Below are 10897 nucleotides of genomic sequence, written 5' to 3'. Positions count from 1 at the left end.
CTGTTGATGGTGTGCCAATGTATAGGAGAAATATTTGATAGTTATTATTATTTTTCTTCTTCCTTTTTGTTTCCTACACTTCTTTTTTAATTATTATTATTTTAGTTTAAATTTAGTATTTGTAATTTGAAGTTGTTCAAACGTTTTACTTGTTATATACTTATAATTTGTATTTTAATTCGTTTTCTATTTAATTGTTTTTATAGTATACCTAGTAAAAACATTTTAAAGGACAATGTCGTGTTAAAAAAATTTAAAACAGAATATTGTTGGAGGCGGTATTGTTATTATTATGTATTACTATTTTAGTCTTGGTTATACGGTTATGGGGCTTTTAAAAATTATTTACACTTATTGTTTTCAAGTTGGTTTATGATTTTTTTGTTTTATTTAAGGAATTTTTATTTTAGTATTTTTTCGTGTCGTATTCTCTTTAATATTTTTCCACTGCTTTTTATTTTTTATTCTCGACGAAACTTTTAATTATGGACCAGCTTTAGGGTATTGTGCATTCTATGTTCTTCTTTGTTTGTGTTTCGCTTTTTTTTTTTTGGAAATATTTTTTAAAAGTTGTGTTTTCTTTGCAAAATTAAAAAGTATGCAAAAGAAAATTATAATATGAACAGTTTTTCTCCTTTCTCGTTTTTTCTTATTTATTTATAATTTCTGGTGAATTTTTCGAATTTGCCCTGTAAGAGAAGAAAAAAAAAAAGAGGAAAAATGAAATTATTTTTGTAAGAAATTTAAAGTAAAAAATATTAAAAAAAAATATTTACAAAGATTTTATTTTTTTTTTATTATTTTTTTACTTCAAAGTTGCGTTGAGGCTGATTTTTTATAACTATATTTTTTATTTTCTTTTATATACTACTATATAAGAATGTTGAGATAATAACAATAAGAATGAAGGACGTGGCCAATGCAAAGAGTGAATGAGAGAACACAAAGTAAGAAGCGTCTGTTATTGGAATGTAGCCAGCAGCAAAATAATAAATCAAACTTCATAAACAAACATAAAAAGTTAGGAACTGGTTCGAAGGTTTTCCCAATTTGTTTAAAAGGTAAAAAAAAAAATAATTCGATTAGATTTTACCAAAATTTACTTTTGTATTCTTTAAATTTATTTTTTAGGGAATTTAATTTCGTTTTCATAAAATATTCAAATTTTGCAGCAAAACAAAATACTATGGGAATTAAGTAAGGTTACGTGAAACAATTTGAAAAAAAAATTGCTAAAATGTCCAAGGAACTTGTACCACGTACTGTGCGTAATGAAGAAATAAATGGAACTGTTTTTTTTTTCGTGATTCCCCTCAATCTTGGCCGCCACATGTTTGAGTATTACTTTCCATAATCCATAAAGTTTTCAGCACTTATAATGTAAAAACAAAATTGGATTTGCCTTACTAATTTCATTGAATAATCTCATAACAATCATTATGCAGCACTTCCATAGTATCTAAATCTAAAATTTTTTTTTTCAAAATTACATTGTATTCATTAAATATTACATTTTTAGTTATATTAAATTCAAAATAACAATAAACCTTTTTAAATAATGACCATCATTTATGGTTCAATGGACTTAATTATAAGTTTAATTTATGTTTTGCATAACAAAATGATAAGCTGTGAAGATAATTAAATTACAATAGTATAAATTATATAGTGTTGATGGTATTTTATACATATATATACATGAAATAATTTATTATTTATTACAACACAAACTTTTCATTGTTATACTCATTAATCATGTAATAAATTTGTAATTCAACAATTATATTTGTATTATGTAGATTAGTACACTATCTAGAATTATGTACACGCCTAGTATTATATATTATATAATTACTAAAACGTATACTTTAATTCTAATTATCATTATAACAGTTAAGGTATAATATGTAGGTATCTATATAGATATTTAATTTTACTATATAAAATATTTAATTATAATGTAGATTGCTTATACCTAAAATTTACAATATTATAGATGTAAGTATGTAAATTTATTTAACTCGTTTGTTTTTGACACTTATAACTTCTTAAAATTAAATTTTCTTTTAATAATTTGTATATAATTTTTTATTATACTTATACCATACTCTGTTCTTTAAATGTACAGGCTATATAATATAAAAAGTATTTAAAGTGTAATATAAATGCTTCAAACTCGTTTTTTATACAGTAAAACTCTTTCAGATTGTACCGTACCGAATTGTGGCGAAAAGATTGTGGCAAAAAGTCGTAGTTCGATATTTTAAGGATATGAAGCACTAATTTTGCAGCTCAACTTCAATAACTTTAAAAGGCTTCATGGAGAGAAGCTGTATGATGAGACAGCTTGAAAGGTTTGGGTAGCTGCTATACAACCATCAAAGCGTATTTTAAATATTGAGAAATTTTTATAATCAGTTTGTCAAAGTACAGAATATTAACATATTTGCTTGTTATGAATTCATTAATTGAAGTGCTATGAAATTTTTTTAGCAAAATTTTCTTCAGAGAAACATGTAAAACGCCACGGTGTAAAATTTTACAACCTAAAAACGATGATAATTGTTTTAAATTCTCAAAAAAACGAAAAACAGAACTCATTATTCATATTTGAAATTTTCATCGAGAAAGCTTTTAATATGCTGAAACATCAATATTCCTATTCTCGCGTCACATTTTCATTTGGAGATTGCTTACACATAGGCAAAGAATTCTATTTTCCAAAAGATTGCTGTACTTACTTACATATACTTTTGATATAATTTTCATTAGATCATATAATAATAATTATTTTTGGAAAAACTTTAAATATTTTATTAAAGTAAAATTTTTCACAAAAATCTTTTGAAATATGAGTGTGGAAAGTTTTAATTGGATATGCGGTTATTTGTAGGTAATTTTTGGAAATTTTAATTAACATATTTTATGTATGTAACTGTTTTCGAAATCAAGTAAAATCTAATTTAAAGTTCATATTGTGTAAATCCTTTAATTTATTATAATAATTATGATAATTTTATTTTAAAAAGCTCAACAAACTTTCAACGAATTATTACATTAAAAATGAAAATATTTTTTATTTAAAAATTATACATTTTCCAAGTTCATGAACAGAATGATGAACAAATATGACGAACAAAAATTATGGTTCATAATTTTATAAAAACAAATATTTTGTTTTGTAAGTTTTGACAATTTGAAAATTTAAATTTTAATAAACGAATTTTGTAAACGTTTGTTGTTTAGGAATATGTCTGATGAAATTTGACTTGAAATGAGTTTCATACACAACAGAAGCTGGCATGTTTTTGCTTTAAAAGCCATGATGCTTTTTCCGTATTCTGTAATGTAATATTTCAAAAAATTCAACTAAAGCAACTGCTCAAGTTCTATTTCTTGCAGCGTCTTTGGTTCATGATTTCTCCTTTCGACTTTTTCCTTAAACTAACATTGGTCCCCCTGCCGATCAATTCCGGTAAAGAAAAAGAAAGAACACAGCAATATAAACTACCCGATATACATATCAGACTGACAAAAAGTGTTTCGAACTGATCATGAATCTTTTATCCGTCTGATTGAATATTTTTGATCCATAAAAAGGATCAAAAATATTTAATGCGTCTGGATATATTTTCCACTTTAGTCTTAAATTTTTATCCTTTCAAGAATTTCTTAAAATTTATTCCTATTGCATATTTGTGTGGAAAATGTTAAAATCCATTAAAGTGTTAAAACACACATTGCTTACATACAATTGAATTTTTTATTTAATCTGTTTTTTTTCCTTTTTAATTTATTTTTCAATTGAATCTAATTGAATAAACAAAGGTTGCTTTAAAATAATAACTTTTTTTTTTTGTTTTTTAACAGGCATAATTTCAAGAGAGGCATACATTTCATACTTATGGTTTATTGCGGTTTTTACTTGTTCAATTTCTAACAAAATTTATTTTTAATTCAAAATTATTATTAAAATTTATGTGTGTAAATAAATTATGTATGTCGGTATATGAAGGTCTCTAAATATCCAAATTCATAATTTGAGTACATCAAAAAATTTACATTTTCTTTCATTTTTGTTGAAATTTTGAAAAAATTGAAAATTTCTTTTATTTTCAAGGTAATATAAAAGAAAAAAGAAAAAAAATATAAAACTGTTTTATTTTTTCTTTTTTCCTCTTAACAAAGTATTTTGAAGAAAAAAAAAATTAATTTATTGTTTACATTTACAGGCACATATCATCCTAAGAAGCAGGATGAGTTCATGTTTGGAGTCTTTACCAGTTAAAGACTGTAATTGAGAGAAGCATGGCATGATAGACATTTGCACAACTAAGAGGTGTCTACAGGATGGAGTTCCTTCTTCACTGATAATGAGCCTGGTGATCGGCTACTTGAGGAGCTTGGCTGTCAGGGCATCAGCGGTCAAGCCTACGTTGACGACATTTGTTATCATAGCTGGTGTAAGAACAAGTTTGGTGTGGCACTGTGGAGCTCAGACTCGAGTAAGACGATCATGGTGCCCTACAATTCATGTATGCAAAGAGACAGAAGAAAGGAAAATGGAGATTAAATACCTACATAATGTAAGTGATAGCAAGTTTATTTGGCGAAGGCACGAGGAAATGGCAATGACAAAGGATACCCGGGTGTTCATGGTGTGCAAGGCCATCTCAGGTAGCACGTGATTAAGCTCCCCGCCTTTCATGAGGTGAATGTATTCCATGATACTCATGTCGCTCCTGACATACGTAGCGCAGTGGCGCGGGAAGAAGAGTGACACTTGAAACAACAAGAAGGAGCCTATAAGTTATATAGGAGTTTCTGCAAACGAAACTTGCATGCAAATACAGTTCTGGGGTAGTCATTATAACCACAACTATTGTGGTCATATTTCGATTCAAAGAATCTAAATCAAAGAGATAAAAAATAGTTCTACAAATTGTATTCTTCGCTCTATTATCTCTTTTTCTTTGATCCTTTTTCAATTAAAATAATAAAAGGAAGAGGAGTGAAAATATGGTATGCACGCGTTTTGAAATAATAATTGGGTTCTGTATAATAAAAATTTTAATGTTTATGAATATGTAAAATATTTCATCGCATGTGTAACCATTACTGTATTTTATAAAGAGAAGATATATGGATAAATTACTCTTTTATATTTTGTATTTGTTGTTCTGTAGGGTTTGTAACAGAAAAAGGTTTAAAAAATAAGAAAAATAAATGAAAAAATAATTTTGTATCTTTAATTTAATGGAAATTTTTAAAGTTTTTTTTTTATTAAAATATAAAAGAAAAGATTATAACAGTTTCTATACAAATTTAAAAATAATTTTAAAGGAATAAAAATATTTAATTTATATATTAAGTACCTCTGTATGAAATCGCATATTAAGTTATAAAATACGCCAAAGAAATTAGAAATTCAACTGCATATGTGCTTTGATAATTGAGTTAATTGAATAGATACTCTAGTGTAGTACAATTTAAATTATATCAAAGTGTTTAATTGTGTAGTACTTGAATATGTTCAAGTGTATATGCTTACGCTAAAACTTATCTAACAAAAGCTTTGAATTTAAAAAAAATCTAAGAGCTCTTCTTTTATGTTTATAGTTTTATTTAGTTAATTTTGTCACTCAATAAATCATTGAATAATTAAAAAAAAATAATTTGAAAAAAAAAATTTTAAATCTTTAAATAAAACATAGATGAAAATGGATCTCTAGATTTGTTCTCTGATATGTTAGATATGTTAATAAATCTCAAATGTTGTATGTATTTTGAAAATCAAATTCAAACTAAATGATGCTAAATTTTAACTATACCTATAAGAATTTTTCTACGGTATAAAGCCACATACAATAAGGTGAATTATGAAAGAACTGTAGAAGGTGCGATCAGCTTATTGGAGATGAATTCAGAAATTTGAGCATGAAGACCGTTGATCAGAAAGTGAGAGGATCCTCATCAAACATTCTGGGTGAATGTTCATTTATGATCCAAAAAAAGACGAGAAAATGTTGCGAGGGAATCATACAGCTTCTAAAATATAATCTTATAAGTTACATTGCTCAATTTTATATCAATAGTGATAACATAAGATATAGAACATCAATAACCTAAAGGCAAGAATCAAGTTATTACGAAAACAAAACTTTATTTTTATTATTTTTGTTCTTGTAAATTACTTTTTGGTTCACTTAAATATTCTAGACTTATCAGCAGTTTTTCATTCTTTTATGAATTTTTACATTTATATATTTTTATCTTTATCAAGGATAATCGGAGTTAAAATAACAAACAAAAAGAAAAAGAATCGAATAATAAAGAAAAAAATAAAATAATAAATTACAATAAACAAAAAAAAAAATGGGAATAGGTAGAGTTTATCAATATGAACTCTGCGGTATTCGTAGGATATAATGATTCAATTTAAATAAATGCATTAATTTTTAGGAAAAAAGAATACTAGCTGCTCTTTTTAATTAGAATAGTAAGTTAGTTGTTCAGCTAAGATGGTTGGACAAGAGAATTTTGTAATATTATTAAGTCGTTCGACATTTAGCAAGAGTATTACATATTAGAATTATTTTGTTTACTCTTCGAATTTTTATTTCTCCGCTCAATAAACGGCATATCAATTTTTTAATATCCTTCATTGAGAATATTTCGGATTAATACAATAAAATTTTCAAATAATGAGCAATAATATAAAAGAAGATAGAATATAATAAATAGATTTCAAAAAGAAAAAATTTATTTTTATTATTAATATTTTCAATACACACATACACATTTTATGGAATGAAAAAAAAAATTTTTAAGGAGTGAATCTATAAAAAAGTATGAAGTCTGAATATAAAAATTATTTTCTTCATCTGTTTTTTTTTTTTGTTTGTTGTATTATTTAAAAGATTAACAATTCAAATAAAATTTATTTATGTACAATTTTGGTAAAGAAAAATAAAAAGAAAAATGGTAAAAATATTAGAACAATATTGTGGAAAAATTTGGAATTCATGTTTAGTCCTTTAATAAATTTTCTTATGGTTTAACATTTTTTGACTTTTATTTGAACATAAAACAATAAAATTATAATAAATATCAGTTATAATAATGATAAATGATAAAAATTAAAATAAAATTGTATATGTATAGGTAGAATACAGACAATGTGAAAAAATTAATGATTACACTTTAAGTTTTAATAGATTTTTCTTGCGGGTTTTGAAAGTATGATTCCATATAAATTTTTCATTTTGTAAAAATAAAACTGCACTGCAAATTTGTAATAAAACTGAATATGAAATTGCAAAATTATATTAACAATTATTTTGAATTAATAATTAAAAATAAATAATTAAAAAAATTCTAGATCAAATTCATTTTGTTTCAAATTTTAATTAAATTTCAAAATTAACTTTTTATTTTACCACAATATTTCACTAATATTAACATTTATTTATATTATTTGCCTACATATTTAAAATTAATAAATATATATACACCGTGGAATAAAATTAATGTTAATTAAATTTATGGTGTCAATAATTAGTTAATGATGTCTAACACTATATAATTCTAAATTATATAATTAAAATTAACCTCAATCAAAAAAAGAAAAAAATATTCACAGTGGTATGATTATTATGATTAATAAAAATAATTAACATCTCAAAATTTAATGACGTATAATGTGGTTATACAAGTAATGTGGATAATAATTATTTATGTATAAGTACAGGAAATCACAGTCTAGCTATTTAAGATTTATTTAATTTGAAATTATTCTTTTTATAATTAAAGCTATCAAAATTTTAATCGGAAATGATTTGTATTGATAGTTAGATATTAATTTCGCATATAATAAAATTAAAACACTTTAATTGATTATTTTGAATTATTAATGTTACGTGATATTATAAGGATGTTTTTGTAAATGTAGTTTAAATGTATATTAAGAAATTTACAAAAAATAATTATGCTTATTTCCTAATATTAAATAAAATGTTACGAAAATCATTTATTACATGCTCTAGTAGGTACTTGTAGGTTATGTTGGCATTTTTTCTTAAAATTTAACGCAATTCATTGCTTTCTACTTAAATAAACGCCTTAACACTTGCTCATATTTCAGTAGCCTAAAAATATCCAAAAAAAAATACAATCAACTCAATAATTTGTCTGAATTCTTAAATAAAATAAAATCTATACTTATAAATTTTTATTCTTTCTTTTTCAGATAATAAAATGGTACAATTAAATATTTGGATGGAAAACAAATCATCTCAAACGACATATTTATAATCACTGATATAAAATTTTTAAAAATATTTTCATTATCTTTCTGGCACACTACATTCAAATTCTCATTTTGATAATAAACAAAAACTTACGCAAATGTGTTTCTGATATATTTTATTATTCACCTTGATTTAATACTTTCATCAGCTGTTACATGCCACTAAACCTAAAAAAAAATTTAGACTTCATAAAAGTACGAATAAATGAATTTATGTATGGTAAAGCGTAATATTAAAACAATATAAAAACAATCTGACAAGTTGAAAGGCAGAAAAAAAAACATCATCCTTTGCGAAATTTATTTATTACGAAGGAAAGGACGTTTATAAATGTAAATATAGAGGAGTATGGAGGTATGTATTTTTGCTTTACTAAGTAATAATATGCATATAAATATATGAATTTTTATTTTGTAGAGAGTTCATCAGAAGGAAGTTTGTGATATAAAACAATAATAAGCTGAGTTGCTTAAACTATTTACGAAAATATATATTTGATATTTTATTTTTTCAACTGAAGATGACTAGAGCGGTCTTTTAAATCAGAATTCTAAACTCTCAACCAGCACTCTATTCTATTCCAATTATAATATATTGTATTTTGTTAATTTGAGAGTTCAGCAGCAGAAAGTCTGTGATTTGAGAAACAATAAGGATAAGTTGAGTTGTTTAATGTTTTTGCAAAAGTATATTCGGTATTTTATATTTCCAAGTGAAGATGTGCTAATGGTATTTTATATTTCCAACCAGAGCTGTTTTCTAAGTCATTATTACAAAACTTTCAATCAAAACTATATTCTATATTGTATTCAAATTATATTATATAATAATGTTAGAGTGTAATTTGAAATCATGTACAAATATCAGTAGTATTTCTTAAAATGATGTGAACTCTATTTGTAGACACTGTATTTCATCCTACATGATATATAGGTATATATTATTATTTTTAAGAAACATACATAATATCATGTAGAATGTTTAACAATACGTTGATATTAGAAAGTTAAAATACTTTTTTTTTTTTTTGTTATTGTTGTAAGTATTTATTTAAATTGACTAAGTTGATCCTTATAAGGATGATAGAAATCTTTTGTATCTGATTTAGGACATAATATATAATAATATGTGTGTTTGTTTGTTATTATAATGGTAAAAGGATATGTTTTCAACTAAAAATTTTGATACTATTCAACGAACAGAGAAAATGCGTATATTTGCGAATAATTTTTATTTTTATATATTCATGTATCTATATTATTACATACTTTTATTTATAAAATAAGACTCCTTAGTATAAAATATTGTACAATTTTTAAAAGATTTTTTATGATTTTGAAATCATAAAAAATATTTGGAGATTTATTTAATACATAATATGTGTAATACAAAATAGATATTCTTAATATGTGAATATAAAATTTTATTTATATCTAATTCTTATTATGTCTCAAATTTATGAAGACAACAATATATTAGAATAATGAAAGCATATCATGTATGTATATGAATTTAAATTTTTCGGTATATGTAGAAAAAAAATTTAGTGATCAGGTTCAAATGAATAGTTTTAGACCCAACTATATATTATTTAAATATATATTTAAAATCAAAATATTTTCAAAGTTATAGTAAACTTTTACATATTTACGTATTCTCGATTACTGGTTTAAACAATCATTGCACTAAAAAGTCCTTCAAAGTTGCTCTATTGTTTTTTAGTTTCCCAAATCGTCTTTTAAATAGTTTTGAAATTCCAGAAATTAACAGACTTTTAAATCACTTCATATCTGAAATCTCATACTATTTAAATGTGTGAAAAAATTATAAAATTGCGCTGTTCTAAATCCTGTTTTTATTTTAATGCGTCAAAATTATAAAGTATTAGTACAATAAATGTATACTTTTTATACAAAAATTAAACAACCAAAGTAATTATCCTTGAAATTAATTCATTCAATTAAATTTTTAATAATTATTTAATTACATAGAATGCCCATAAAATACTAATCTAGAAAATTACGCAATATAATATTGTGATTTTTCGTATTTAATATAAAAGCCAGAATAAGTCGAATTATACGACATCATTTTACAACATTATCATTCAATAAATTCAAAATACTCAGAGGATTCACAAAAATTACAAGGTTATATATGTACGTTTATCAGTCAGTCCTGTATATAAAAAAAATTATTTTACTTTGATTATCATTTCTTTAAATAATGTTTATTTTTTTTTTTTAAATGTGCAAATATTTTATGAAAGAAGATGGGAAGGAAACAACATTTTTTAATGTTTATTTTATTATCATTTTTTGTTATACTTTTTTTTATTGATTTGTTGACAGATTTTATATCCTTTTAAATAAGGTCACTTGCAGCATATTAAAAATGAAATGGAAAAAAAAGAATACAATAATAAAATAAAACGAGATATTTATCGTGATAAAATTTATGTAGTGAATATTTAAAAAGGATATTTTATGACCGTAAATATTACAGTTCATTTAATACATTAAAGAGTACACAAATATTGTTATTTTTATTGATAGCTAGAGCTAGATACATAAAATAAATTTTAAGAT

At 23.7% G+C, this 10897-nt stretch overlaps 1 long non-coding RNA gene across 1 annotated transcript in view; it reads right to left on the bottom strand.

The window, feature by feature from the left end:
* The window catches only part of LOC129607800 (uncharacterized), an 85962-nt gene continuing 75065 nt past the window's right edge, over positions 1 to 10897 (bottom strand). The window contains exon 3 of the long non-coding RNA XR_008696846.1: positions 1 to 689. This is a non-coding gene — a long non-coding RNA (uncharacterized LOC129607800). The remainder of the gene's footprint in view (positions 690 to 10897) is intronic.

Source organism: Condylostylus longicornis, unplaced genomic scaffold (assembly GCF_029603195.1).
Source record: "Condylostylus longicornis isolate FDR11 unplaced genomic scaffold, ASM2960319v2 ptg000028l, whole genome shotgun sequence".
Classification (NCBI taxonomy): domain Eukaryota; kingdom Metazoa; phylum Arthropoda; class Insecta; order Diptera; family Dolichopodidae; genus Condylostylus; species Condylostylus longicornis.
The sequence above is the reverse complement of the archived record's forward strand: the minus strand, read 5'-3'. Positions and strand labels throughout refer to the sequence as shown.